At 37.0% G+C, this 23,500-nt stretch overlaps 1 long non-coding RNA gene across 1 annotated transcript; it reads left to right on the top strand.

Annotated features, from left to right (window-relative positions):
- Nucleotides 1-239: 239 nt before the first annotated feature.
- Nucleotides 240-8,304, top strand: LOC137466695 (uncharacterized). The gene is made up of 3 exons (XR_010995266.1): nt 240-393; nt 7,572-7,692; nt 7,967-8,304. It is a non-coding gene; the product is annotated as an uncharacterized lncRNA (long non-coding RNA).
- The last annotated feature ends 15,196 nt before the right edge of the window (nt 8,305-23,500 follow it).

Raw genomic sequence — 23,500 nt, forward strand, 5'->3', positions numbered from 1 at the left:
AATGTAGATAAAGATTTTGGGGTGTGATATATTTCTGATCTGATTTAAATTATGTATGAATAAACTCTATCTTGCCCACATTATAAATGGGTGGTGTACTGGCTTGCTCTCAAACTACACCATTATCAATATCTCCATGTTTTCTTGTTTGCAGTGCTTACAGAATGCCCCGGATGTACCAATCTTCACTAAGCAGTGTATTTAAGATATTTCTAAAATCTAGAGGTAATACAAGATGAAATATATAAATTCTGAGAATTCCTTCTTGATTATTCGTGTAACTTGAAAATGGCGTTGGTGATCAGCTGGTGGTATGCAGTCTAAGTACAATGGGAATCATCCCCTGGCATGAAGAAGGTGATGTCATTGAGAAGTGGTGTGCCCTTCAGCCAGGTATAGTTATCATTTATAGGAACCTTGTAATGAGGTAATCATGTACTAACTCTTTTTAAATATTTGATTATTCAATTACCTGAGGAGGTGGAAATTAAACTATATACATTAAAGTGTGTGTACGCATATATATGTATGTGTGTGTGTATATTTTTCATCTGAAGGGATGGATAGCCAGTGAATAGAGTTCACCAAATGTCTACTGAAGCATTAAAAGGTTGCACCTATATTAATGCAGTAGCATTGAGAGTGCACAAGGTTTGCATGACATCCACATGTCCTGTTTGCCTGGCATGACTTTGCTGAGAGTCATCTCTCTCAAGCAGCTCTCAAGCACACTTTGGGAGTCAGAACAGGCTGTGGTCCCTTTCCACAGTTAGTCTGGATTTGGATTTCAGAGCTGGAAATGTAAGGAGTTTTATTTGGGTTTCTTTTGTGCAAGGTGTCCTGAAACAGCTGGCCTATGCATCAGAGCACAGAATCTGATCATTTAAGCATACACAGCCAGCAATAGCAACATGGATCTGTTCAGGTGGGGAGAAGGACTGTGGGATGTGAACTGGAGGACTGCTTGTTTTGGAGTAAATCATCACATACGATAAATCCTGGTGAATGCAAACTGTACTGCAGAATGTAGTTTACTCCTGTTCAAAAAGTGTTAAATATTGTAGCATCAAGGCTGTGAATGACAGTTTCATGGATTGAGCTGATATGCACATTTCAAATATGCTAAGCACACCAGGCCCTGTAGAAAAATATGCTGATCATTTTAGTGCCAGGCGACCAACTTGCATCTGTTCAGCCTCTGAGGTTCTTAGGAAGGCCTGCAGCTTCTTGAAAGTCCCAAGTGTCTCATTTCCCTCCAGATGTGTGGGAAGATGGCAGGAAAGATGGCTCCCAAAACCTGAATTATACAATGGTCTCAGCTGAGCCTTCTAGTGGCACTGATGCTGGTAGTGCTAGATGTGATAGCAAAGGACGCAGGTGTCCCCTCTCAGTTCTGAATGTAGGAAGCACAGGTTTCCATGCTTCTTGTTCTTTGTAGAAGGAGAAAACTAGTTGAAGAAATGCATCTGAATAATCTGTCAGTCCATTCACCATCCTCTTTTATGCATTCTTAGTAGCTATGTTTTATATTAATAAATTATATTTGCACAGGACTTGTCTCTGAAACTGAGCCCAGCTGACAAACTGATGTGGCTTATTTATACTATTAAACATATAAGAAAGATATTAAAATAACAGAGAGGATCCAAAGGAGGTCCAGAAAGATGGTGAAGGGCCTTGGGGGAAGCTACAGGAGGAGTGGCTGAGGTTAATTTTCCTGCTCAGTCTAGGGAAGAGGAGACTGAGAGTAGACCTCATTGCTGTCTACAGCTTCTACTCTTTCAGTTTGAACAACTCCTTGTTCTATCACTACAGATTCTGACACAAAGTCTCTCTCTGACTCCCCTATAGGTCCTCTTAAAGAAATGGAAGGTTGCCAGGAGATTGATCAATGCTCCGGTTTGCAAGCTAAAGGCATAACCTAGCTCTCCTTTGGAAAACTCTGTTTCATAGACAAGAATTACTACAGAAAAACTTGGTAATGTAGGATTCTTCTGTAGAGAAAATATTTATTTAAATTTAATCTCCTTCTTCCTCCCTCCTAAAACTGAAAACACTAGCAGAATTTTAGTCCATTTCATAAAAAAAAAAACAACTAACTACATATCATGAAAGGAAATAATTAAAAATCAGAGAGCAAAGGGGGAAAAACAGTGGAAAGAAATTATGATTAAATTAAATGCAAGAGAAAAAAATGAAAATTTGGAAATGAAGTAAATAAAATTAAATACACCGAGAAGGAATGAGGTGGAATGAAAAGACCAAAACCTACAATATTCATTGAAATGCCAAATAAGGAAAAAAAAGGGAAAAGAAGATACAGGAATATAAATGAAGAAAATGAGATGCTTAAGAAAAAAAAAAAAAGACTACAAAATGAAGAGAAAACTATATGATGGGATGCCATGAAGTAAAGAAAAAAAGACCAAACCTTGGCAAATTGTTCCTCATTGAATTCACAAGATTTCATTTCCTGTCATGAAATGAAGCCTTTCCTTTCATGAAAAGAAATGAAATCTTGAAATCAGAAAAGAAAGTGTAACAACCACTCTGGAAAGGAAATCTGATAAAATGAAATGCAATTAAAAAAAAAAAAAAAAAAAGAAAATTTGCAAATGAGGTGACTACAAGCAAAAGCATAGGGATGAAATGAGGTGTGGTGAAAAGGACTAAAACTTCACAAAATGATATTCATTGAAATCTTCAAATCAGGGAAGAAAGTCAACGAAAAGACAGGAGAAGTATATAATGAAATCAAAAGCTTAAAAAAAAGAAAAATAAAGCTTCACTGAAGTGAAAACCTTTAAAAGGCAATGGGATGCCCTGAAGTTCAGGGAAACAGACCAAACCTTGCCCATTTGATCCTCACCGAATTTGCAAGATTTCGTTTCCTTTTATGAAATGAAGACTTTCATGAAAGGAAGTGAAAGTGAAACAAACACACTGAAACAGACATATGAGGCAATCAAATGCAAGTTAAAAACAAAATTCAAATTTGGAAATGGAGTGAATAGAATGACATGAATTGGGATGGAATGAGGTGCAGTGAGAAGGACCAAACAACACTGTGTTCCCAAACTGATTGTATGATATTTCCCCACCTTGATGTTAAGTCCTAATAAAAGTCCTGTATAAATCACTGCCACAATTATCTCTGGTTCTGCTCATCTTGTTTGTTGAGTATTATCACAGCTGAAAAAAGGAGATAAATGAAATATACCCTCATACTGATAGGGCTTCTCACAGTGTGTCATACTTCACATTAATGAAACTTCTGTATGGATTTTCGATTTCAACAACTATAGCAGGACAGAAATAAGCAAAGAAAATGAAGCGTGTTGGAAGATTTAAATGATGTCAAAGACAACTATGAAGGGTATATATTAAATATATATATATGTCAATTTTATGTCTCATGACATATATTAAATATATATGTCTAGTATATATTAAATATATATAAGTAAATATATATAGTATATATAGTATATTAAATATATATAGTATATAATAAATATATATTTATCTGAATTTTATATCTCATGACAGAATTATGAAGTGTTTTCAAAATTTCCAGATTAATTTACTTTTATGAACTCTGAAAATCCCTGAGGTAAAACAAAATAAGTCAAAATTCAGACAATCACTTTCCTGCAAGGGGCTAATTTGACCATGTTTGAGCCAACCATGTTGAGCCAACATATAGAGCCAACCAATAGACACTCAACCATGTTGAGTGTCTATTGCGCTCTCCAGAGCGTCAAGGCCATTTTTAGGCCAAGAGAAATACTTATCCTCTTTGTCTACTTATAAAAGAGCCTTTGTTACTCTTCTTCCTTGGAAGATCACTTGATCATGCTCAGTACAGAGTGCCTCAATGTTTTGTGAGCTCCCTGTAACTCTGTAAGGCTTTGTATTGACAGGGCCTGGCAGGAAGATGATCAGGAATCTTGAGATAACCTTCTTGGACAGGCTGCTTTCATGACAAATTATAGATCAGACATGCTGGGACTGCCCTTGATTTCAAAACATAGCCAACTAGACTTCTGTAAGGACTTTGACATAGTCCTCCAAAACGTCCACCTCTCTAAGCTAAGGAGATATGGATTTGATGCTGGTAGAATAGCACAGAATTCATGCATTGATGGGGTTAGAAAGTGGGACTCAGAGCTTTGTTATGTAGCCCTGACACACAGACTCTTTTGGACAATTGGTCAGAAGTAGATTTGGATTCCAGAACCTATCTTCAGTGATGTGTAGGAGTTTTATTCAAAATGTAACTTGAATGCAAACATTAACCAAACCCCAGAAACAGAAAGGCAGTAGTGTCTAGGTGTATCTTTGAGGTTAGAAATGCTAAGATAATATGAATATATAGATTCTCTTACATAATCAAAATGTGTTTAACATTCAGGTTCTCTCCGTTCAGCCAAAGGATGGATAGAGGCTTTGCAGAAGGGTGCTTATACAAATGGCTAAAGTGCAGGAGTAATTTCCACACTTGTTTCCAGAAACATACAAAATTACAATGTAAGAGAAATAAATGCTTAAACATCTCTAGACAATAATCTGAGGAGTAAGCAAATTCTTTTTCTATAGTGAAAACCTTTTAAATTATTTGGAGCTACTTTTCAATTTATGACTGTTGCAACTATTTTCTTGACAAAAACATGGTCAGGAGAAGAATAGCTTAAAATAAAGTCAGTCCTCAGCAAGCATTGAATTATTTAGAGACTTTATTCTTACAACTAATTTTAAGCCTTGCCTTCTTCTTCAGCTAATTTAAAATAACAGCAAAAAACAATAACAACAAAAAAGATATGGGGAGCTTGGCAGACAGAAGTGTGCCTTATTCTTGTACTACTACTTGACAAGTGTCCATTGAGTGACCCCACATCACTCCATTCTAACATATAAACCTTTAATATATAATTACTGTGATTTACATTCTAATATAGCAGACAAGGCATCTACAACTGAATTTGAAAAAGTAGAAGTTCAAGGACAGGAATTTCAGAAAGTATACCCGGTGACTTTAGAGGACTCAGCTCATACCTGTATAGTCATGCAATCTTCTTTATTTTAATACACATCTCAGAAACATTGTGCTATGGTATGTAGTCCTGTATGTCCACATACAACAAAAAGCTCCTGAAAACACAATAACGTAATCTTCATTCAGAGAGGAATATTGTGTTCCAGATGACACAGCAAGCAAAAGGTTGTCCTAACTATTCTTAAACCTTTCACAGTCACAGAATATGCTGAGTTGGAGGGGACCCACAAAGGTTATTGAAGTCCAGCTCCTGGCCCTGCATAGGACACCCCAAGAGTCGCACCAGTGCCAGAGAGCATTGTCCCAATGTTCCTTGAACTCTGTCCAAATGCTTCTTGAACTCTGTCAGGCTTGGTGCTGTGACCACTTCTCTGGGGAACCTGTTGCAGTGCCCAACCACCCTCTGGGAGAAGAACCTTTCTGTAATATCTGACTTAAACCTCCTCTCTCTTGCGGCTGAACAAGACAAGGGACCTCAGCTATTCCTCATGTGGTTTCCACTCTAGACCCATCACCATCTTTGTAGCCCTCCTTTGGACATCCTCTTATAACTTTATGTCCTTCTTATATTGTCATGCCCAAAACTGCACACAGGACTCAAGAGAAGTTGTTATACCTGCGTGTAAGTAGTCTGAAAGTCCCTGTTCTCTATTTTGAAAGGAGTCTGTTTTTTGTTTATAGATGTAAAACAAGCAGCACATTCTTAATGACCCACTGCTTGAGGGTGATCTTTCAATATGCAGTGCAACACTGTTCTGGAAGAGGTTGTTAAAATGTTGCTAGCTCTTCCCTAGTGGAAATTTATTCAAAGAAAATAAACATTTATCATTAGTGGGCTTCTGCTCCCATTTCATCCTGCTAATGAATCCCTTCTAAGAGGATTAGATGTTGATTAGATATAATGGCTGTTAATGATCTTATCTACTAAATTAAGGCAGATGTTAAGGGATTTATACTTAAAAATACCTCATGTGGTAAATCTCAGGAGTGTGCAGAAGAAAGGCAACACTGTCTGCATTCACAGTGCTAACAAATTAATCATGACCTGAAGAGGTCAGGAAGTGTTCATATTATTTGATTAGAAAAGGTACAAGCAAAATTCCTACTTCCATATGAGCATTTTTGAAGACAATGGAATGAAAAAGAATTTTCTAAAAAGACTCTGAACCCAAAAGTAATTTTAAAAATGTCATTTATCTGTAAACTGTGAAAATGATTCTGGCTAGGGGAACTCAGTCTTTCCTGGTGAGAGGGACCAATCTGGTTTTTATTTATGCCTCAACATATGTTATACATGAGGTGAAAAACTACTCTGGGGGCTGTACACATGCTGGGAGCCCTGTCCTCGGGGAGACTTCATCTGGCAGCCGATTGGGGAAAGCAAGCCCTCTTCTTCCCTCTCTGCTCCCTTTTCTATCCCCCTTCGGTAGGAACACTTACCTTTCTTTATAAACAGTTCTCCAATATATTATTGCCATGCTCACACTTTATTTTCGTCTGAGAAATCTGTCAAAAAGAACCTTCCCCAACTCCCCTTTTACAGTGGGATGGACACCTGGGTTACACTGTGATGAAATCTCAGCTTTTCTGCCCCTTACTATTAGAAGCTGGTAAGAAGTGATTTTCAGTGTAGCAGATCTTACTGGAATGGGTAGTTGTAAAGACCAGGAAAATAAGCAAATAGCTCCTTTGTGAATGAGAGCAGGGCTATAAAATGAAAATAAGAGAATGAAGCTCACTGCCTGAACATGCGAGTGAAAGAGAGATGTGTGTGATAAGGGCATACTTGAGGAATAACCTGTGAAACAGTCCCCGAGGAAAAGGATGAAAGTATGCACCACTGCCAGATCTACTAAAAATGTTTAATGCTTATGTGGATCTCTGTTTTTCATTTTTCTTTTAGTAATGCCAGCGTGTATCTACAGGGAGGGATAAAGCATTCTAAAGTTTTTGACTTGATGGAATGCTCAAGATTGGCTATTTAGGAAGAGAATTCCTGCATTATATTCCTCTTAGCTGAATTTACTAGTCTTTCAGTAGCCTTACAAGAATTTAAGTATCAAAATATGCTCTCTGGGAGACCCTTCCATTATTGCCTTTTAATGACCAAGATCCTCTGAGTCCTCCAGTAAGCAAAATATTCTATCATGCTCAGTATTGCAAGCAAGCTGGCATCCATGTTCTTATTTTTTGGCTCATATGTTTAATTTTGAAAAGCCCTGATGTGATTATTAAGAGTCATTGATAAAATTTCATTGATGGGTGAAATTTATCTTGTACAGAATGGCAGCATGAAGCCAAAGTAAGATGTATGTGGGATATTAGCCTCAGATGGCTCTCTGCTAAGGAAGAATTCAATTAACAATACATTTAATTATTTTATTTTGATTTGTGGGGTTTTGAAGGCTTTCCTGAGTTTGTCCACATAGCTAAGGACCTAGGGGATGAAATGAGGTTCAGATTTTTAAAAGCAGCTAATAATTTTGGGTGGCTGTATTTTTTTTTTTTTTTTGAGGACTTTTGGAAGAAAAGACAGATTCTGAAATAAAATTTGAGACTCCTTCAAAGAAACTCTTTTTCAGAAAGCTTTGAGAATTTAATTTTTGAAACTTAGATTGTGGGAAAAGAGTCTCCAGGTGAGTTCCCAAAGACATTAGCATTTCTTGAGCACTTCTTGGCATGGACTTTTGAGCCTTGTTTTTGAAGTTCAGAGGCTTCCTAAACTGGGGTTTAAACGTTGCTGTGAGGACCCAATTTAATTTTGATTCCTGTCTCAACACTGTTTATCAGAGGGATGTGGGGGAGGGTCTACACGTGTTCCACCTGCAGGAGGCAACGGGAGAAGCCAGGAGAGGGCCCTGTTTTGGGGTCACTTTGCCTGACAACAATTTCATATCTTACATGGGACAGGCAGTCAGCAGGAGACCACCAAGGACACTGTACCTTCCAGAGAGGATTTCCACTCAGATGGCAAAAGGACTCCGCCAATGGACTGCAGTGGAACACTGGACTGGGCCAGTGGTCTCCTGTCAGCAGGCAGACCTTGAAACGAGCCAGGGGGTATAAAAGTAACTGTGTCACAAGCTCAGGGATCTTGTCTGTTTTCGTTTTGCTTCCTTTCACTGGCTCTAGCCTGGTTTTGTCCTTTTTGCCCAGGCTCCAGCCTGCTTTTTGACTCTTCTGCCTTTGCTGACCCTTGCTCACCCTGGCTTACTCACTCTCCCTCTCACTGGGCACTTGGCAGGACACCGGCTGACCTCTGAGCCTTGTGTGTAGCCTGTGTCCTGCCCTACACTGTGTTCCTGTCTGCTTTGGCCCTGTATTCCTGCCTGAGACCCCTGCTTCCAGCCCTGCTTCATGGATCCTGCCTGTTGTGATCTCCGCCACGACCCTGTCCAGGGCTCTGCACCTGAGTGCCCACTCAACTTATGTGTGGCTGCCCATCCAGTGCAGCTAGAAAACCAATTCTACAGACAGCCAAATATCTCCTCATGTACTCAGCACTGATTCCAGAGCTACCTCTGTTGCTGGTAAGAGAAACAGGTTGGACCAGAGACATATCTGCACATAGGTTTGTGTCTGCTTCAGCAGTGAGCCAGAAGCTGTTGTCTATAAAATGGTTTGGGGACTGGAACATCTGCCACACAAAAGGAGTCTGAGCGAGCTGGCATTATTTAGTATGGAGAAGGCTCAGGGGAGATCTAATCAGTGTATATAAATACCTGACAAGAGTACAGGAAGTGGACCTAGACTTTTCTCACCTGTAGTCAGCATAATGAAAGAGGCATTAAATACAAATAGAAATACGGAAAATTCCATTTATTGGTCTCTCTGAAAATCAGCTGAAAATCACGTTTTCATTGTTCTCTGAAGCAATTTTCTGACTAACATCTGACTCCTGCTCTACAGGAGGCTTCTTTCCATGGGCCACAGATATGTCTAAAAGCCTGCCTCAGCATGGGCTCTCCACAGTCTGTAGCTTCCTTCAGGGCATGTCACCTTTGTTGGCATGGGGTACCCCATGTGCTGTAGTATGGATATCTGCCCCTGCCTGTTCCTTCGTGGGATGCAGGGGAACAAACCTGCTTCCCATGGTTTTTTATACAGGGAAATCTCTCTGGTGCCTGGAGAGGCTCCTTCTCCACTGACTGGTGTCCACAGGGCTCTTTTCTCTCAGTTTTTTTCAGTCCATATCTGTCTTAGGTGATGCACAGCATTTCTCACCCTTTCTTAAAAACATTATAGCAGAGGAAGAACCAGCTTGACTGATGGGTCCTGCTTTTTTTGGCCAGAAGCAGGTCCATTTTGGAGCCAACCAGAACAGGTTTGATTCAACATAGGGGCAGTCCCTGATCTCTTCTCAGGTGCCACTCCTGCAGCCTCCCTCACTACCAAAACCTTGCCACACAAAAAAATAAAGGCATTTATGAGACTAATACTTGAAGGTGAGATCCAATTTTGATAATAAAAGAGTATCAGAAAAAAAAATAATTCAAGAGTAGAGCAAGAAAGAAAATTTATACTTGTGCAAAGCACCCTGTAAGGACTACTGGTGCCTGGCAAAATTATGGAGAAGATTAATGTGGGAATTATTTAAAAACTTATTAATTTTACCCCTTTCTAATAATTTAATTGTAAACTGCATTCAAAAAATATAGCTCTACTGCAACTGTTTTTTATAAATATTATACAAAGTATAAAAGTTGAAACTTTAAGTCATATAAAGAACCACTTGCAAAAAAAGACTAAAAAAATGTTGCTGAAATTATAATCTTGGTAAAGGGAAGTTATAAGAAAAGCTCTCCAAGGCTCACTTTTTTTTCCTAGTGATATAACTGCGATATGCCAGAATTACATTAATTCTGTCATCAGAATCAGTTGATGACTAACTGAGCTTATTGCTTTCTACAGCTTTCTCTTGAGAGGGAATAGAGAGGAAGATGCAGATCTCTCACTGGTGAACACTGATAGGGCACATGGAAATGGTATCAAGCTGCATTGGGGGTTTTCAGATTGGATACTAGGAAAATGTTCTTCACTGAGTGGGTAGTCAAATACTGTAAGAAGCTTCTCAAGGAACTGGTCATGTCACCAGGCCTGTCAGTGTTCAAGAAACATTTGGATAATGCTCTTAGATAAACAGTTTAACTCCTACATTGCACTGGGTAGAGCCAGAGTTTGGAATCAGTGATTCTCTTGGATCACATCCAACTCAGTGTATTCTATGATTCTATTGCTATTGATGCACTTAGAAATAACTTGTGTAGCTTCTCAATTCCAATGGCCAGAGCTGCAAACATTCACACTAGGGAAAAAAAAAAAAAAAAGAGTAATGACAGTAAATAATAATGGGATGGTGTTACCACAAGAGGTTCTCCATTCATCATCACTTTAAACACTTAAATAGAGATTAGCTTTCTTTTTACATAAATGAAAGAAAAAAATCATTGAATATTCATATACTATCAGGCAGAAATTTGGTTATTGTTGGACTTAAACAATAGGAAGATTGGCAAGGGAAAGAAATTCTATCAGTGATGTCACATGTTGAATTTTTAATAAATGTTCTTTAAGAAGAATAGCATCAGTGTTTTATCACTTATAATTTTCATGACTGAAAATACAGAGTTTTAATACCAAACTTGTAAACAAAAAATTAATGTTTGATATACAGTCAAAAGAAGAAGAATTCAAACTTCAAAGAATCACAATTTCGACTACAGCAATATATTGTCTGGTGCTTCTAATCTACAATTGTTTGGACCAGTTTTTCATCTTTGCCCAAAAGAGGTGTTAAAGACCTATCAGGTTATTAAATTCACCAACCTGGCAGACATTTAAGAGATATACTGATTACTAAATCAGTTACAATATGATACTTAAAAGACACAGAAATTGTGAGCTACAGAGCATTCTGAACTTCAGAGGAAATGTGGGATCATAAAATTTATCCCCAGTTAGAGGCAAGCTACCTTTTTTATATCAAGAATTCATATGCTTTAAAGACTAATTGTGAAGGGCAGATAGCATTTAGATCCAAATGAAGTCACAATAATTTTCATGGCATCTACCTGTTTACAGTCCGTATTTCCATCAAACAGAAATTGGTAGAAAAAGAATGGTCAGATGTTTTTCATGCAAATTATTTGCTGGCTAACAAGATGAGAATTTTAGTTGTACATCCCCATAGAACTGTTTGTTACTGAATGTCATAGTTTCAACTCCTATTCTACTAGATGATGAAACTGTGAAAAGCAGAAAGTAACTGCCAAGTAAGGCAAAAGATGGACACTGAAAATGTGGGTGTCAGTTGGCTGCTAACTTGTCTGATTAGATCTATATATTTTTCCATTTCTGTTGCTTGCTCAACCCCCAACTCCCCAGAAAACCCAAACTAAATCAAAGTGTGTTATGATGAAAAACTGTACAAAAGCTGGATCTTCCTGTATCAAGTATTTAGCAAACAGCTACTGATTCTGGTGCAGGTATTTTTCTGTAGAGTGGGACCATGTGAGAAAAATGCACCATTAAAATAAGAGCAGGCTGAACTGATAACTGGTTCCAAACAAAGACAAGAAGGTGGTTTGAAGAAATCAGCATGAGTTTATGAAGGGGAAATACTTGATCAAGATGATAGCCTTCTATGATGAGATTACAAACTCAGCAGACATAATAAAACAATCTATCTACCTTTCTGCCTCATGATCTTATGCCTTATAGCACATGTACAACACACACAAAAATAGTGAAACCTCCCCAAGGCATTAACCACTAAGGTACTGCCTCCTTGCATCGAGGTGAGCGTTTTTTATTATTAGAGGAACATTAGTTCAGGAAAAGTGAGTTCTTGACTTCTCTTCTATAACTGTACTATGAGCATGGCTGCTCCCTAGTTTTGAGGGCTTAGTCATTTTTCCATGCATATCACAGGGAATTGCAGCCTTTTGAAATATAATTCTGAACAACTATGAGGTGGAGTTTTTAACTTTTTTCCCTAGTGATCCCTAAAGCCTGCTAAATCCTTAAATGGAAGTTCTTTTCTGTAAGCCTAATTTATTTTCTGGATGTTGTTCAAGTCAATATAAAACTATACAGAATTTTAATCAACAGGGAAACGCAAATAAGAAACAGGAACATTCCATCATAAACCAATCAAAAACAATTCAGCATGTAACGGGCTGCCCTTAGCAGCGATTGCAGTACTTCAAAGTAAACATTGTGTAATAACGTGTAAAGATGTTTCCTTAGACCTCAGAAATATGGTCTAATATTAGTTATCAACATCATTAACAACTGTGCTGGTGTTGGTCAATAAAAATCATGTCAAAATCCCAAGATACTACCGACAGCATTATCCAATATAATCTTCTGCTCTTAGTGTGGAAGAGATTTCAAAGTATTTGTTTTCCCAGCTGACAAGATACATAAATATGAAACTGAAATTGAAAAGTAGGAAACAGCTGTTGATAAGAGGTAATACATGGCATGTGAATTGTGGTGCACACTCCAATACAATTGTTTAAAATAAAACTGGCAGAATGAGAAGAAAATAAGATTTATGGTATGTGAGAGTTGAGAAATATTGCCTACACTGAAAGGAGCAATTTATTGTCTGTGGAACAATGCAGTGAAGGTCTTACAAAGCGAGCTTAACCATAAGTAATTAGTTTATATAAAAGAGCCTGATTTTGCTTATTAGGTTTCATTGAATTCCAAAGCATGTACAGCAAGTTACTGTATTTAAATATATTCTGCTATTAATTAGCTCCTGAACCTGAATAGGAACGCATTTTTGCTGTGAGCCTAACTGGAAAGAAGATTTTATTGTTTCTCTGGTACATGTTCACAGCTCCATTAAATTTCAGTCATGTATTCCCAAAGGAAATAGTAGGCATATACAGATTCATTGACTAAGAGATATCTGTAAACTTGACATAAAGACAGGCTGCTCTCACAAAGGAGGAGACTTAATGCTCTCCCATGTGTTGCAGTTTGTTTTAGTTAGAGAAAAAATGATCTTTTTATGGGTCCACACCTGGAGAATGACACATTGACTAGACCAGTGTTTTATCAGAAATGGAAACACAAATGTCTGTTCCCTGTTACAGATAAACAGATGACATTTTTGGAGGTCCTGAGCATGTGTGGAGTTAATGGTTGAAGGTGTACAGCATCTCTTAGGGGACTGGAATGGTCTAGTGAAAGGGAGTGGAATAGGAACTTGATCATCTTTAAGGTCCCTTCCCAGTCATTCTATGATTCTGTGACTCTCTGAATTTGACTGGGAGTGGTTTATATTCTATGGGGAAGTCATGAGTATGCAATAGTGTTGGTGTTCAGTTTATGCTCCTACTGGGCTCATAATTTCACAGATGTATCTGAATTTAAAGAACTGATTTCTACCTTTCCTGTGGATCTTCATGTGACCAATGAAGTTAGATCTCCTCCTTTTACAAGAAGAAATAAAAAGCAGCTCATATCAACTTTCATACTGATAGACCACATGAACTCTGCACAGCAGCTGGGGGAAAGAAGAGTGCCGATTCTAGTTGCAGTACAAAATAAGAAGTAAAACTCCAAATATGAACTTGAACAAAATACTTAGGCTTGTATTCACTTAGGCTTGCTTCACTTTTTCTTCACTTTGGTATACAAAGAATATAAATCAGCTCTCAGCTTTTCTAATGATATATAGATTAGCTTCTGGTGAAATGGTCTGGGGTGAGTTTCCTGTTGGTACTACTAGATTGAGAAAGAAATTTAGGGATGGCTGATGTTGTCTTTGGCAAGCAGGTGTGACTTTGTCTTAAACCAAACATTCTCTGAAGTAGAATCTACAAAATGGTAGTAAATAGGATAGCAATTCTTAACAGGTCTTTAGGTCAGACTTAGCACTGTGCTAGTGTGTCTGTCTGGCTTCCTGGCAGCTCAAAACACTGGTTAAGGAAGTCAAACTTAAAACAAAATACCTGTGCTTAGATGTCACTGATCATAGGGATTTATTGATTCATTTCTGGAGTCTCATTGGCAGAAAAGAAGGTATGAATGGAAGCACAAATTGTCCATATATGGATTTGGGCACCTTGCAAAACTGTGCTGTGTAGACCTTCTAGATATAATCACTCCTGGACTAGACGCTGTGACTCCCCCTTTGGAAACAAGCAGCTGTATTAATTGACTGTAAAGAGCTTGGACCTCTCACTCATGGGCTATGAATTTACCCAGACATGTCCTCTTTGATACAAGGTCTGACAAGGAAATTTCACAGTAATTGAAAATGAACAAACTCAGCTCCCAGATTTATACAGTCCAAGGCTCTATTCCAAGTGTTTTAGCTGACTTTTCCAAATGCTTTTCAGGCTAGCATGACGTTCAGGAAGCAGACCTATAGGATATCAGTGAGACTCCAAAGGGAAAGGAGGCTGTAGTGAGGAGAGAAAACCCTTTCTCCAAAGTTTGTCACAGTATTTTTCTGGGATTGCTATATCCAATAAACAATGAGGGTTGATTTATTGCTAGTGTACTAAAATTGGATCATGTTAACACCATTTTTACCTTCATGACCGGAGAGAACATACTGGAAGGGTACCAGGATGTGCTTCTTGAGGTAGACATGAGTAACCGCACTCAAATATATTTCCCATGACGGGTTACATTATGTAGCCAGTTCTGTGGAATCTGCCTGGATATAGAAGAATGTGTAAGATTTTGAGTGAGGATGTTGAGAGATATGGAATGACTTATGTATAAAGAGCAGTAAAATTATCCAAGACTCATCTAGGAACAGAAATAACTGAAGAGGAGGGTATGATAGAGAAGCACAGCTCATGAATGACAAAGAGCCCCCAGCAAAAACACTGTAGGTATAAACTGATTGTTCATTCCTTCTTCTAACAAAAGGGGCAATTCAATGAACTTAGTCAACCAAGTTCAACACATGTAGAAAGAGGTGGCTCTTTGTGCAAACAATACAAATGCTCTTATCTTTCTCTTTGGATAAAGACTTCTAGACGACAAATCTTCCCAGAGACTTTCATCAATCTTTGCCAGGGATATAATGACTGATAAAAATTTGTGTTGGTGCTAGGAAAAACTACACAAGCTCATGAAACAGAAATCATTTGAGTGTTACGAAGTATGTGGAAATTAAGTTTGGTTGAAGAAGTTCATAGGCAGGTGAGGGAAATTTAAAAAGTACAATGTACATTCGCTCTATTCTTACTCATCTGTAAGTGTCTGCTATTGGCTAGATTTGAGGACACGACCCCTGGAAGCTAATTGATATGATATGATATGATATGATATGATATGATATGATATGTAATCTAGTGGGATAATTTGGACAGTTGACCTTATAAGAGCTCTTTGCACCCCAGAAGTATTCCCATTTCAAATTTATTCTGTGATAGATATAGCGGTGAGACTCTTTGGGAGGTTTTTGCATCTGTAAATGTTTTTCACAACTTTCTTTCTCACCTTCTCCAAAGCATATATCGTGTGTCTTATGACTATTGGTTATACAAAAAGTTTGGTGCTTGGATAGGAGGATCAATAAGACTGAACACTCTTGAAATACTCAGAATAGTGAATGTATTGCCAGTATTATTTTTTTTTGCGTGTTTCCAAATTCTCCTTGATAGCCACAGAGAGCCAAAGAAGGCTGTATTCTGAGAGGTCAATTATCTCTGAGACTTAGCAATATTCTATTTCTCATGAGAATATTTTCACCAGAGAGGAAGACGGGTTAAAAAGCCTAAGAAAATCAATAGGATGCTTGACAGGAAAATTATGTTCATTAGGAGATGCATAATTTACAGACTTTAATCCTCTCTAAATATTTATTTCATTGATTTTTACCCCATACCCTTTATAGTTTCTTTACATATGCTTATCAGAAAGCACACTTATAGGCATTATTACTGCAAAAATGGAGTAATAACTGAAAAGTTTGATGCCAGAATACCACTTATTATGGTAATATGACTATATATAATTTTGTAATTAACACCAAACATAAATAAACTGAACTTTTTCACAGCCACATGTGATGCAAAAATCTTTCTCAAATTGTATTATTTTGCTTTCAGTGTTACAAAGACAAATATACTGTGAAAACATAATCACATCTAGTATTCATCCTCTTTTGTTGGAAAAATAGTGTGACATAATTGAGATAAAATATATAAAATTGATTGACCTCCATCTCACTTTAGTTTGTGGCTTCAGGCACTATTGAATCAGAACCAGACATGTATAATATAGGTTGAATATAATGTCTGCAAAAATAGTACTGAGATTGACACATCAATCTCTCAGAAGTTAGGATATTGAGTAAGGTTACTTGGCCAATTTATTTTGCCTTCTTTTCTCTATTCATTCTTGTACAACAATGATATTTTTCTCCTAAGGATTCCTCCTTTATTCAGTGTGCAGGAATGGACAAGGCACACTTGAAATACTGCAGTTCATTAAGAGAGCAATGTGTAAAGGCAGGGCAGACAGTGTAAAGGCAGGGGAGAGGACTAATGGGAAGTCATTATAAGAGAAGTGTTCCTGAGCTTAGCCATTGTGTGGGAACACAAGTGATACAAAATTTAGTCATTGGCTGGTAGAGTCAGATGCCTGAGCAAGTCCCAAAGAATTCTGCAACTCCACAAAATACACCTGCATGCAGAAGAAATCAAGCCATAATAAATACAAAAAAAAAAATTGACTTTGACAAATGTAAAGCAGTTATAACCATAAGAAACAGTTTCTTCCAAAGAGAAGTCCTAGGCTGTCTTAATAAAGAGTACTGTCAGTCTTGCTCTACATACCGTTGTATTTGTTTTTTATTTAGACAGGTGCAGTTAAAATCTATAGCATCTGATAGTGAGGTTCCACCATTGTACAAACTGCAAGAGTATACTGTTTACCCTGAAAAAAACTTCTCTGAGTGCACATAAAGAAACATAGTATGACTTTGGCTAGTGAAGGAAGATATTGATGGTCACCATCAGATGAGCTCGACTCCAAAATGCTTAATCATAGTTATTGCATTTTTTGACTAAAAGAAGAAATAAGACCATAGTTTGTGTGAGAGCTACAAATGATGAAGTGTTATGTAAGGCATCTACTGCTCTTTGTCCAATCAAGTCTCCTGAGCAGAAACACAATACCTAAAGTCTTTGAACTGTGGCATGTGTGGAGTGATCACAGAAGCCCAAAGAAGGAGTTTTTGAGAACCATCACAGATACAGAACTTCTTGGCATGTAATTAACAGGATTGTTACTTATCTCCAAGTAAGAAAAAAGATTTTTATCAGCTTTTTTTTTTTAAAGAAACTTGCTAATTGAAAGCTGATTTAAGGCAAAGGAGTAGCAACAGAATCTACTTGTCTCCTTCTATACAAATGTACAAATACAGATACCTATAGGTACAGAATGAGCAGATAGATTTTAAAAAGTGAGCTGAGATGTCTTGATTTGCAGTGCCACTTTTGTAGCACCCTGAAAAGAGAGCTTTCAGAAAATGCTGACCATTTATCTTCCTCTAGTGGTTCTCTTCAAGGCACTTCTTGATAGGTCCACAGGGAAAAATATAATTTAAATCATTACTCACTCAAGAAAGTGTTGGTCATCATTCTTTTCTTGATTAAAGCCTCAAAACTGCATGTTAGACCTTAAAGATTTCTCTTTGTCCTCTTGGTTACTGAATTTATGTCAAAATTATATTATCAAACATTTCCCTGACAAAACAGGGTTTTGATCAATACAATGAATGTCAGATCTGCAATGCTAAGCTTAGGCAGTTTTTTTTTTCCACATAGTCCTTTTTTTCCCATAATATAAATGTATTTTTAATGAGTTTGTGTGGTGTTTTTTCTGTAAATTTTTCTGTGTTATTTACGTTCAGATTTCCCTCGAGTCAGGTTTTTTTTTAGCACTGCCTATAAAGATTACTTCATTTTTGATTTATTCATGGCCACAGCAAAACCATCTCACTTATGGGAAATACACTTCTGAGGAAATAATTTACATTATAGAAATTAATGAATTCCACTGTAGGGTTTAACTTCATAAATTGCTAAATCGGCAAATGTTCAAAAGTGCCAGGCAGTACAGTTCTGCGCTACCTGATCACAGATGCATTTTGCACTGCTTTTTACATATTCCCATATAACCTCATGTTTAGTTCTCCAAGATACTCTGCATCTGAGTTGTTCTGCCCATTCTTGTGTGGCTTTGGGGAAGAAAACACAGCTAGATGTAGGTATTATAATTCCTATTATCTTTAGCTGAAGAAAATTGGAGTTGTCTCCTGGATTGTTTGACCTTTATGCACAGAGGGATTAATTATGTCAGGGAGTTATTAACAATATTCAGTATATTGTCCAAACACCTGAACTTAGCAGTTTAAAAGGAAATTTATTTTGAAGCCTCCCTTCCTGAAATGTAAAGCTGCTTTCTTCATTCTTATTTAAATATGTTTTGCATAAAAGAGTCACTAGGCAAAAATATACTCTTAGAAACAGGTATCAAACCATAGGATCCTTCCTCTGCTCTGGTAAGTATCTCAGTGCACATGGGAAAATTAAGAATAAGTCTACCTATCTAACAGTTAGCTCTGAGTCAATATTAGTAATTTAAAAAAAATTTTGAATTGTGCTATAGTAGTAAGAGCTCAATGCATCAACTCTGAATATGTCATCAATGACTATGTCATTAATCCTGTATCTTTTTTTTTGATCCCACCAACCAAAATGACAAAATAGACCAAATAAAAGCATAGTCAGGAAAATACAGGTGAAAACCAGCTTCTGCTGAAAAAGAAAAGTACTCTGGAAATCTGTAGTCCTGAGATTTATGAAATTAGGAATGATGTATATTCCATGATACACAATAATAGAAGACATGATTAAAATATCAGGAAATGGGGATTGTGTTTGAGTTTTTTTTTTATTTTTAATTTTATGTTTCACATAAATGAAAAATAACTGAATTGTGTGATCATTTGAAGAAGTTCTGAACATCCCCAAAACTGAGAAATTATTGGATAGGCAATAATAGATAGTACTCTTGGTAAGCAGGAAGACAATATCTAGAATCAACTTGTATGTGATTGATTTCTAATATTTCATAGAAGGAACTCTGCAGACACCATGGTCAATGAAGAAGGAGGAAGAGGAGGTGGTCCAGGCAAAGATTTCCCTGCAGTTTGTGGAGAAGACCATGCCATGGAGCAGATATCTGTGCCACAGTCTGTGGATGACCCAATGCCAGAGTGGTTGGAAGTGCCTGGCAGGAAGCAACACTATGTGGACATCCCTGGAGTACACTCCTGTGAGGAACAGTGAGGGATCCACATGGAAAGAGTCTTTTCCAGAAGAAATGCATTCCAGGGAAGGGAACCTCACTGGGGCACTGTGTGAAGAACTGCAGCCCCTGGGAAAGATCCATGTAGGAGAACTTTGTGAAGGATTGTATCCTGGAGCAGAGGAAAAGCTTGAAGAAGGAGGGGCAGACATGAAGGATTGTGAAGTGCTACAAATCCCATTCCCCATAACTTTAGACTGCTTGAGGGGAGAAGGTAGAGAATTTGGGAGTGGCATTGAGCCTGAGAAGAAAGAAGGGGTGGGGTGAAGTTGTTTTTTAGATTTTTCCTTGTTTCTCATTACCCTCTTTCTTATTAATTGCCAATACATTAAATTAATTCACCAACTTGAACCTGTTTTGCCCTTGACAGGAACTGATGAATGATCATCCTGTCCTTATCTGAACTCAGGAGCTTTCTGTTGTATTTTCTCCTTCTGTCCTGTTCAGAAGGGCAAGTGATAGAGTAGCTTGGTGGGTAGCTGGGAGCCAGTTAAGGTCAACCCACCACAGTAGTAAAGAACAATATTCAGAAAAATCCTAGATGACTAGCATGAAAGATCTCTCTGCCAGTGGTTTTAAGTTCAAGTCAACTTTGCTGGAAAAACTAATTCGAGAATGTGGAAAATCTTTGTGTTATATTTGCAGAGGTATGTGAATGCATGCATAAGAGAAACAATTCTTGTAAGAATAGAAAAGCTATTAAGAAGTAGATGGCTGAGATCTGTGGTATGGTCACAGAAAGATGCTGTGAGATCATTTAATTAAATTCTAAAAAGCCTAAGTATATTGCTGTTGCATATTCTATTAATTTTATAATTTTGTCCATTTTTCTTGATAAAATTGGTGCAATGTTGCCAATTTGGCATATGCTGACAATAGTTGTGTGTATTATAAAGGTATTGTACTGGAATAGCTTAGAAAATCAATGCTAATATTATATTAGCATACTACTAGCATACTAGTATACTAGTAGTAGCATACTACTAGGGCTATATATGCACTATATATTAGCATACTACTAGCATGCTACTAGCAATGTAGCATATTTTTGTGTATATTAGGGTATTCTATCTGGAACTGACTGCCACTAACATGTCAAGCCTGAAAGTTGTGGAGGTGTGTTTATTGATATAAAAAAATAAATGCAGCAACATCAAATATAAAGTTTTCGAAATAGTTAGCCTGAATAGGAACTTCCTCTTACAATGTAGTCCCTACTCTGGGCAATTCTTCATGGGGAAGGAAGGAAAGAAAAAAAGAAAAAGAAAAGAAAAGAAAAGAAAAGAAAAGAAAAGAAAAGAAAAGAAAAGAAAAGAAAAGAAAAGAAAAGAAAAGAAAAGAAAAGAAAAGAAAAGAAAAGAAAAGAAAAGAAAAGAAAAGAAAAGAAGAGAAGAGAAGAGAAGAGAAAAGAAAAGAAAAGAAAAGAAAAGAAAAGAGAAAAGAAAAGGAGAAATTACTAAAATGACATTCCAAGAAAAGGTATGGCTGCAGGGTCTGTGTTCTGGTTTCACAGGGATGTTTAATAGCATCTTTCAAGTACTTTAGTCCATGTTTCTGGCAGTGAAGACCTTCCTTTTGATTGTCATTATGGTAAGTCTAAGGTTCCCTTCCAACCATCTGAATGCTGGTTCTAGCAGCATGTAGCAGGAAGCCTAACAAGTACATGAAACATTGTCCTTGACCTTACTGCTTTGCTGCCAGATCCAAATTCCAAACATCTCAAGCACTGCAGTACTGAGCTTCTTGAGGCTTGTAGGTCTTTGATGAATATTGATCTGTGAACCTTGTCTAGATCTTAATGAAGTCAGGGTAAAAATGATCCCTGATGTCTGTGAGAACGGTTCTCATCTGAACCAGTTTATTACTGAAGACATCACAAAACATTTGCAGCTGCAGTAAACCTTGTCTCTTTATAGAGACCTATGCCTTTTCAGCTTTTTTTTCTGCACTTTCCTAGGTTCTCCTCTGCACACAGAGGAGAATTTATTTCAGTGAACAGGTTTCATACAAATTTAACTGTTCTGGTTTAAAGCAAATTTAGGGTGTAAATCTCCAAAGGGATCCCCCTAGAAAGCAAATTCAAGCAGCCCCTCCCACCACCAGTTCAGGAGGAAAATCTTCAAGAGAAGTGGAAAAAACTGTTTATTTAACAAGCAAGGTACTCACGAATATGAAAGAAGTGATTATATTACATAATGAGACCTTTCATTGTTCTGAAGAGATGGCAAATTCAGAAAGTCCTTCTGTGGATGGGAGCGAATCCTTTTTGTGGGTGTGTCCTCGGCTCAGTCTCTCTGCGTGGGATGCCCTGGCCGCAGTGCAGCTTGGGGGCCCCCTGAATGATGGTCCCGGTGTTCTTGGACCATATTTATGTGTAGAAATGAATGAATCTTTGCTTTCAAAGTCTTGGCTCTTTTTATTAGCAGTATTCACCAAGTACTCCAACTTCTCAAGGGGTGAAGCAGAAAATGTACACTATAACTGGATTTCTCAGTTTTCCATTGCTGATCCTTTGGGTCAGTTTTACAAACATCCATGTCCATACATCCTGTTTTGTGGTTGATGACTTCACAAAACCATTACAAGTTAGATCTTCTCTGTTTCAGTTCTGCCACAGAAGTCTGGATATCTGTAAAAAACAAATGAGACCTTAACACCTATTTTAGCATTTAAATATAGTTTTGAATATAAGAGTTGTTCTGGCTCATATATGTAAGAGTGATTCTGTTTCCACTTCCATTTCCATCATGGTCAATATTTAAAATGTGTATTAATACAGAGCCTTCTTATGTAAAGGATCTTAAATCTCTCTTTGTGAATTGTCTTAAAAATATTTTCATTTTGCATTTGCCAGTAGATAGCATAATTAAGATTTAAAGGGCATTCCTTTTAAAAAAATTAAACCAGTCAGGTATGTCTTTTTAAAGGATGATTTTATGGGGGAATTTTGTATTACTGAAAAATTAAAACCAAAGAACTCCTAAGATGGATTCATATCTGAAGAATTTAGAGACAAAAAGAAGAATCTCACACAATTCTTGCATGAAACTTCTGAGGCATAACCTGTTTTCTGAAAGTTTTCAAATTATATAGAATCCTTTATGGCTCATGATAAGGCTTTGTTTTGCCCTCTTTTTTTTTTTTTTTTTTAAATTAGTTAATTCCACTGATTACTTAAAAATTGCATCTTCTTTGTAGTCTGAGGTTTTCTGCCTTTCAGCCTCTGGGTTCATTTGGACCTTTTATCTTCTAGATTAAAGAGGTATTTGCAATCAAAGAGAGCTCTCCTGTATGACAAATACAGGCCTTAAAAAGACCATTTCTTACACATTTCTTGTCAAAAGAGTTTCTTTTATCTTTCAATTTAGATCATGACTTCTAGGCCACAAAACTTTCTATCCTCTCTTTTGCAGAGTGTTTCCAATTAGCAATATTCAGTCCACTTGGGATTCTGATCCTCTGATATAATTGAAAACTCAACTGTTCTTTCAGTCTTTCTCTCTCTCCACTCTCCTTCAGAGGAGTTGTCTTCTTAGCTAGCTATAGTCAATTGTTCTTAGACTAGTGATATTTATTACCCACAGTATCTTTCAGAAAGAGTTTCCCTGCACACTTTTATTGTTCCATAGATAAGCCATAGACTATGAAAATTTATTAGTAATAAAATGTAGTTTGAGTTTATAACACAAATAAAATTTCAAAGACAGTTACTCTTTTGATTCTAAAAGTTAATTTATCAGTTTAAGTATTTCATTTATTGCTTGCTACTTTTATATTTTAGTATAGCAATGTATTATACATCCCAATGATATTCTATTTTAGAATTAATTGCTTAGATAGTCTTATGGTAAGCACAATAAATGAAGTTACTGATTTTTAAATAACTGGGTAGTGCATTTATCAAACTAACATTTCAGATAGTTTAAAACTAAAGAGGTCACTGAATATTTTTACCTAGGATTACAACTCCAAACACTAGTTATGAAGAATTTTGAATAATAAGAACTGATTTGGATTCTTGCACAGGTTTCAAAAACTCAGATTCAATCTTGTCTTTATTAAAAGATATTTAAACATCTCACTTCTCAG

Source organism: Anomalospiza imberbis, chromosome 2 (assembly GCF_031753505.1).
Source record: "Anomalospiza imberbis isolate Cuckoo-Finch-1a 21T00152 chromosome 2, ASM3175350v1, whole genome shotgun sequence".
In the NCBI taxonomy this organism is placed as follows: domain Eukaryota; kingdom Metazoa; phylum Chordata; class Aves; order Passeriformes; family Viduidae; genus Anomalospiza; species Anomalospiza imberbis.